The 8,842-nt window shown below is 38.2% G+C and overlaps 1 non-coding gene across 1 annotated transcript; it reads right to left on the minus strand.

The window, feature by feature from the left end:
• Positions 1-4,745: 4,745 nt before the first annotated feature.
• LOC140837565 (small nucleolar RNA R71) lies at positions 4,746-4,851 on the minus strand. Its single transcript, XR_012119393.1, has one exon. It is a non-coding gene; the product is annotated as a small nucleolar RNA R71 (small nucleolar RNA).
• Positions 4,852-8,842: the final 3,991 nt, after the last annotated feature.

The raw sequence follows: 8,842 nt of genomic DNA on the forward strand, positions 1-8,842 counted from the left end.
TTTGATAAAATGTTTCAACTAAAATATTTTTACTCATTCAACTTGCATATATTTTAAATACTTTAAAAAATATTTAATCAGTTTCTACGAAAGATTATTTCGAGTATTTTTCGCTTGGTTTGAACACCAAACTCGATTTAATTCATCGGTGCTAATATTTCAAAAACCGAGCTATTGTAGCTCAACGGTGATCCCCCTAACCGATTCTATCAGATAGACACAACTAATTCCCATAATTCAAAACATTATCATTTTCATCACTTGTAAAAATCATGCACATATGCAATTTTCTTTACATCCAAGCATACAACGGATATTTTCATAAAATCTTAAAAATTGTGATCATGATAAATATGGTAAATTTGTGCTCAGGGCTCTGCTAGGACCAAAATCTCACCCCGGGTACAAAATGACCATTATGCTCCTGGAAATCCAAAATTATCGTTTTACCCCTGGACCTCTAAAGTTTGTCCCGAAGCTTACCAAACTCATTAAAATGTCCCGAAACATTTTTATACACATTCCTAGACGTAAAATCGAGCCCAACATAAAACTTAACCGATTCATTTAAAAACTTGGACCGGGGTTCCGATTTTAACCCGAATCGAACCGAAACTTAATCAAATTTTTCCAAGTTTTAACCCGAATCGAACCGAAACTTAATCAAATTTTTCCCAACTCTATACCACACCTTATAAACACTTAAAAGGATCTAAAAACCTCAAGACCACACTTACAAACCTTTGGAAAAGACCCTGGACAGTGGCTGGAAAATTCAGCAACCTTCATTTGGAAATCCTAGGCACTAAGCTTGAATGTCTTGGTCCCAACTTCCGAGCTTACGGGTACAGCACCTAAACACCCTTGCTGGACTCAAGACCGAACCCACCATGCCCTCCTGGACCAACCCTAGCTACCTTACTGACCAAGAAACCCGCCCCACGCAAAGCACCCAACGGACCTCCCCTAAACAAGCTACCCTAGCCTCCCTCACTTAAACCCCTCGGATCTGCTCTTGGACCAAGACCGGCTGTTAAAAGCCCCCTCCCATCCCTACCACTGATCCAAGAGGGTCGGTTTCAAGGCTGGTAGTGAGCCATACAGCGGTCACCCGAATCCCTCGATATTGGCCTAAAAAACCCTCACACACGCTAGACCGAACGAGTTCTTTCCGAGCTTGGAAAACTCGGTTCTCTAGTTATACACGACCTGCACAGCCCCCTTGCATCACAAAATTGATAGCCCCTTACACACAAATGCGAAAACGTGAGATTTGAAAACAACAAATGCAATAATCACATGAAAACCGAAAATCTCTTCATGTACTAGGCTAGATCGGAATTTTCATGCATAAGTACATTCTCCAGAAAACGTGTATGATGCGTAAAAAATTGATACAAAGCATGCCTTGATGTTATAGACGCGAGGAGATCGAAGAACGAGTGCCGGGTTAATTTTTCCTTGCAAGAAATGGGGTGGCCGAAGCTTTCTTGAGGCTGCTGCTGTAAAACCCGAGAGGAATCAAGAGGGGAGGGGGAGGTGTCGGCTGATAATGATGTAGGTTTAGGTTAAGTGGAGTTTAAGTAATATTTAAATAGTTAATTAATAGATAATGAGCCCTAAATTATCATTTAAAAGTTTAAAAAGGAGTTTTAATCCCAATAAAATTTTAATTAAGCCCATTAAATCCAAACATATCCTCGAAAAATATTTCATTTTGGTAAGTTTTTGAAAATATTAGCCGAACCCTCAAAAAGTCCCCCGATTCGATAAAATTTACATGCCGTTAAAAAATTATGCTATGGGGGTAAAAATATCCAACCAATCTCATTACTTGAAAAATACCTTTATAACATCTTATAATAATTAATAACAATTAATCATGTAATAAAAATAATTTTCCTGATAATTCTCCGGTCTCCGTTCCTCGTTCGGCGCGAAATGCATCTAGAAACTCTAATGCATGAACTTTTAAAATTTCATGAAATAAATTCTATTATGCAATAATTATGCATAAAATGCATAAAAATAATTTAAACATATAATTAAATAAATCTCTAGATTGCATGCATTCAGGTTACGTGAATTAAATTCCTGGACCATACATTTTTTTTTTGAAAATTGCACAACTCAACATTTCCAAAATCCAAAATTTATTTAACATTTAAAATCTCGAGTGCATAAAAATCCAATTAACAAAAATCATATTTCAACCATTAACATGATCAAAACTAACTTCAAATTAAAGCATGAAAATATCTAGTAAATCATTAAAAAAATCTTAATTTCAAAACTTTACTAGCAAGCTTATGTGGAAAATAAATTACCCTCGGGAGTGTACTGTCGGACTCGATTCACTCAAGCGTCAACGCCTCCTTCAATCTCATCCTCACCTGCAATATTCAAACCTAGTGAGTCTAATGACTCATCACGTTCTAAACATGAGTAACAAATAATACATATACATATACATGCACATGCATTAAAATCATAATTTTATTCAAAATAAGCTAGCAAAAATTTGTAAGCACAATTTAATCATAAATCGTCAAAACTTAAAGCTGTCCATCATTTATCATTTTGGGTTATGTTTGATTCTTGAAAGTGACTACCTGTATCATGTGATCGACTGATCAGTCTTAGCTCACCATTGCGCATGGGGACGGGTGACATTTACGTGTTTTAATGCATTATGTGAGTCGTATTTTACTGATCAGGTAATATTTACGTATTTTACTGATCAGGTAATATTTACGTGTTTTAATGCATTATGTGAGTCGTATTTTGCATCGTTCTGTGTTATATTGAGTTTGCATTATGTCTATTTCTTCTTATTTTATTGCATTCGATCACCGCTCACTGAAGTATATTAATGTGCAGAAAAACGATGGAAAATGAAGAAAGGTCAACTGAAGGAGAAGCTGGGGACAGAACACCTCGCGCTCGGGCGGCCAAACTTGACCGGCCCATGGCGAGTGCAGCACAAAGAGATGCCGAGCATAACACCTCGCGTTTGACCGCCCCAGCGCGAGAGGCTGAAGAATAATACAGGAGACCTCGCGTTGACCGCCCCAGTGCGAGAGGCAGCACGAGTAAAAAAGGAAAATTTCTTATTGTGGCTTTTGTTCAACTTGGAAGGTGGAAGGCTAGAGAAGTGAACCCTAGGCACGAAAAATTGACATCATTCAGCAGCCACCAGAAGCCAAGGAAGAGGAGGATGAGAGAAAAAGCTTGGAGCATGTGCTTGGATTGAAGATTTCGAGATTTTCGAGCACCGTTCTTCGCGTTTTTCATCAAATCTAGTATTTCTAATTTAGAATTTATCGTTTAAACATTGTTGTGTTTATTTTTACTAGGAATTTTTGTAGCTAAACTAAAATATTTATTTGGATTTAAGGGGATCCTACCCCGAACTTTGATTTGGTTAATTCACATGTTGATGTTGATTTATTCTTGATTATACTACTGTTTTTCATTACAATTATTAAAGTGTAGCTAAGAGTGAGTTCGAGAGAATAGCTTGTGATAGGAACGGGTAACATAGTCCGTGGATCTACAATTTACATAGACATATGAAATTAGATACGCGCCGATAGTCATAGTCCGGTAGGGTGAAAACTAGGAGATTTCATAGATCGATATGAGATTCACTCTTGATAAATAATTAAAGAAATTTATTACTTCACTGAGTAGAATTAGTTTGGCCTAGCTCGAGAGGGTGTGTTCAATTGAATAGGAAATCATTATCAAACGAATTAATTATTTAACGAGGGGTAGGTGAACTACAATTCCCAAAAAATCTATTTCTCATTGAAATTTAATTAAGCGGTCTAGAGTTTATATTTCAGCATTTAATTTTTGAACTTGTTCCTTGAGTTTTTATTTAATTTAGTAGTCGTAAACAAGCATCCAAAATTCGTTGCTAAAGATTTTATAACTGAAAATAATAATTGTAAAATCAAGTCTCCAGTGGAACGATACTCGTAATCTCGTACATTATACTATTACTTGAAATTGTGCACTTGTGATTAATTTTCGATCACACAAAACCATATTTTTAATTGAGGAATCCACAGTGCAAGTTTAGCTCAATCAAGTTTTTGACGCCGTTTTCGGGGACTGTTAATTCACAACTTTATTTTTAGTTATTTTCTTTAGTATTGTTTTATTTTTATTGAGGTAACACTCGCTATTCTATTCCAGATATCTTTTCTAGTGCATGCCAAAGTCACTTGACGTGGAGCTTGAGCAGTTTGACCCTGAAATTGAAAGAACTTTCTGCAAAAGAAGACAGCAGCAGAGATTGAAGGAACTGATGAAGAGGCACGAGCACGAGGAGGAACACCATGAAGATAGACATGTTGAGATACCACGCAGCATACCGATGCTAGAATATGCCCAGCCTTCTTTGGATGGTGCACGCCCCAACATTGTGAGGCCTATTGTGCGGGCAAACCACTTCGAAATCAAGCCAGCTACAATTCAGATGATTCAGAATACAGTCCAGTTTGGAGGATCTGCAGTAGATGACTCAAACACACACATCGTAGATTTTCTTGAAATTTGCAATACTTTTAAATTTAATGGAGTTTCTGATGATGTTGTTAGGTTGTGTTTATTTCATTTCTCCTTATGTGACAAAGCTAAAGCATGGTTAAATTGTTTGTATGTATGTTCGATCACCACATGGGAGGACATGACGAAGGCATTTCTCATTAAATACTTTCCTCCGTCTAAGACCATGAAGTTGCGGGCAGATATCACCACATTTGCTCAATTCGAGCAAGAGTCTTTATATGAGTTATGGGAACGTTTCAAAGATCTATTGCGGAGATGCCCACATCACGAATTGCCACTTGGGTTAGTCGTTCAAACCTTTTATTATGGCTTGATTACTCCTAATCGTACTATGATAGATGATGCTGCTTGTGGAAACTTATTGAGAATAACTGCTGAGGAAGGATATGAGTTATTGGAGTAGATGACTGCTAGCAGCTAACATCCTCAATCTAAAAGGAACAACTAGCGGAGAAGTGCAGGAGTTCACCAGGTAACTGACCTTTCTGCTATTACTGCGCAACTTGACGTCTTGAACAGGAAATTGGACGGCTTGAATATGGGTGGCATGGTTATGCGTCTTCAAGAGATATTCTGTGATAAGTGTGGAGGTGAACACTTTGTGAAAGACTGTCAAGATGGCAATCCCTTCTATGTGCAAGAAGTGGCACCAGTGAATCAAATGGGAGTCCAAAACCGTCCAAGGAATGATCCGTATTCGAACACATATAATCCTGGATGGAGGCAACATTACAACTTCTCATGCGGTGGTCAAAACAGTCAGAACCAATCACAAGGAGGACAACCGTATGGGAAACAACCGATGTACAGATCTGACCCCCTTAGAGAAGAAAAGTCTAATTTGGAGCAAATGATGTCTAAGTTTATCTCGTCCACTGAAACTAGACTCCAAAACCAAGATGCATCGATAAAGGGGCTAGAGAATCAGATTGGACAGTTAGCAAAGATGATAGCAAGTAGAGACCCGGGCACCTTGCCAAGTAACACATAGACCAATCCAAAAGAGCAAGTGAAGGCCATCGAGTTGAAGAGTGGGAAAATTTTAGAGTCTAGAGAAAATGAAAAAAGTCAAGTACCGGATGAACCGACTGAGACATCCAAAGGTAAGTCTTCTAACTCTACACCAGCACCCACTGCACAATCAAAAATTGTTATACCTCCTCCTTTCCATGTAGCATTGAAAAAAGCAAAACTTGATGCGCAATTCGGTAAGTTTCTTGAGGTGTTTAAAAAATTGCATATCAATATTCATTTTGCCGATGTTTTGATGCAAATGCCTAGTTATGCTAAATTTTTTAAGGATATCTTAGCAAACAAGAGAAAATTGGAGGATCACATGACGGTAAATCTAACTGAAAATTGCTCTGCTTAGGTGCAAAACAAAATCCCATCGAAACTTAAAGACCCAGGGAGTTGTTCTATTCCTTGCATGATTGGTGATTTTTTTTTCATAAAGCTTTGTGTGATCTTGGTGCGAGTATTAATCTTATACCTTTGTCTGTGTTTAGGAAACTTGGATTGGGAGAACCTAAGCCAACAAGGATGTCTTTACAGCTAACAGACAGATCTCTCAAGTATCCACGGGGAGTTATTGAGGATGTGCTAGTGAAAGTGGACAAATTTATTTTTCCTTCAGATTTCGTGGTGCTCGACATGGAGGAGGACATGGAGATGCCGTTCATATTGGGGAGGTCGTTCCTTGCAACTGTCAAGGCCCTAATTGATGTGCAAGAAGGGAAGTTGATATTGAGAGTGGGGGAAGAGGAGATTACTTTTGATGTTTTTAATGCACTTAAGCACACACTGAATTCTGATAGTTGTTTTAGAATTGATGCTTTTGATTCTCGTGTGTCTAACTATGTGCAAGATACTATGAGGGACCCTTTGGAAGCCACTCTCATTACTAAATTGAGAGAAGATGAATTGGATGCAGAGAAAGCCGAAATATTGGCATACCTCAATGCCAACCATCCATGGAAGAGGCCAATAAAGATGAGATTTGAGGATTTGGGGGAACGAAGAGACTTGATCCCTCAGAAGTCAAGCCTAGAGGAGCCACCAACTCTGGAGCTCAAGCCATTACCTCCGCATCTAAAATACGTCTATTTAGGTGAGAATAATAAACTTCCTGTGATTATTTCTTCTTATTTGACAGATGTGATGGAGGACAAACTGCTGAAAGTCTTGAAAGCGCACAAGAGTGCATTTGCATGGAAAGTGGCGGATATCAAAGGGATCAATCCATCAGTCTGTATGCACAAGATACTGATGGAAGACAAGTACTCACCCCTTGTGCAACCTCAGAGCAGAATGAATCCAAAGATGCAAGAGGTAGTAAAATCATAAACTATCAAACTCCTTGATGCAAGTATTATCTATCCTATATTTGATAGTCCATGGGTAAGTCATGTTCAATGTGTGCCGAAAAAGGGTGGGATTACTGTTATCACAAATGAACAAAATGAATTATTACCCACTAGGACAGTTACGGGATGACGTGTGTGCATTGATTATATGAAATTAAATTATGCTACCCGTAAAGATCATATGTCCTTCATTGATCAAATGCTTGAGCGCATCATGAGTTTTATTGTTTTTTGGATGGGTATTCAGGTATAACCAAATCATGATTGTGCCCGAAGACCAAGAGAAAACCACTTTCACTTGTCTTTATGGCACTTTTGCTTTTAGACGGATGCCCTTTGGTTTGTGTAATGCTCCTGCCACTTTTCAGCGATGCATGACCGCTATATTTCATGACATAATAGAAACTTTCCTTGAAATATTATGGATGACTTTTCGATATTTGGCTCTTCTTTTGATGACTATTTGCAGAATTTGAAGGTAGTGTTGACGAGATGTGAGGAGACGAACCTGGTGCTAAATTGGGAGAAGTGCCACTTCATGGCACAAGAGAAAATTGTCCTAGGGCACAAGATTTCGGAACAATGGATTGAGGTGGACAAAGCTAAAGTGGAAGTTATCAAGAACTTACCACCTCCGACATCCATAAAGGGAGTTAGAAGTTTTCTAGGCCACGCCGGTTTTTATCGAAGTTTTATTAAAGATTTTTCTAAAATTGCCAAACATCTATCTTCTTTGCTTATGAAATATGTGTCGTTTGATTTCAATTCCAATTGTCTACAGGCATACGAGGATTTAAAAGAGCGCTTAGTGACGGCTCCTATTTTGGTAGCACCGGATTGGGATCTAACCTTCGAGGTCATGTGCGATGCCAGGGATACTGCGGTTGGTGTTGTTCTTGGCCAGCGGCAAAACAAGGTATTTCATACAATATACTACGCAATTAAAACCTTAGATGAGGCTAAATTGAATTATGCAACCACTGAAAAGGAATTACTTGCAGTAGTATTCACACTTGACAAATTTCATTCATATCTTGTTTTGTCTAAAGTCATTGTTTACACAGACCACTCTGCACTGAAATATTTACTTGTTAAGAAAGATACAAAGCCACACCTACTCAGGTGGATTTTTTTGTTACAAGAATTTGATCTAGAAATAAAGGATAAGAAGGGTGTTGAGAATGTGGTAGCAGATCATTTGTCTAGATTGGAGCTGATTAGTACTGACTGTGTAGATCATGCCATTAATGACTGGTTTCTTGATGAGCAGCTATTTGAGGTGAAACAATGTCCTTGGTATGCAAACTTCGCTAAACTTTCTTGTCACAGGCACACCACCATCCAATCTATCGTTTCACCTACGAAAGAAATTCTTCTCTGACGTGAAACATTATTTTTGAGAGGAACCATTTTTGTTTAAGATTTGTGCAGATTACATGATAAGAAGGTGTGTTACAGAGGAAGAGTTTGGTCAAATTCTCGACCATTGCCATGATCGTGAGATAGGTGGTAATTTTGGACCAACAAAGATGACATCTAAATACTTGAATGTGGCTTCTATTGGCCGACTCTATTTAAAGATGCTCGTTCTTATGTGCTTGCCTGTGATAAATGTCAGCGGATAGGTAACATCTCTAACCCTCATGAAATGTCATTAAACAATATCATTGAGTGTGAGGTTTTTGATGTTTGGGGGATAGACTTCATGGGACCGTTTCCCTGTTCGTTCACGAAAAAATATATTTTGGTTGCTGTCGATTATGTGTCTAAGTGGGTAGAGGTAGAAGCATATGCCACTAATGATGCTCAGGTGGTCCTGAAATTTTTAAAGAAAAATATTTTTAATAGATTCGGAACACCACGATCAATCAGTGATGATGGTACTCATTTTTGCAACA

Source organism: Primulina eburnea, chromosome 7 (assembly GCF_022965805.1).
Source record: "Primulina eburnea isolate SZY01 chromosome 7, ASM2296580v1, whole genome shotgun sequence".
NCBI lineage: Eukaryota > Viridiplantae > Streptophyta > Magnoliopsida > Lamiales > Gesneriaceae > Primulina > Primulina eburnea.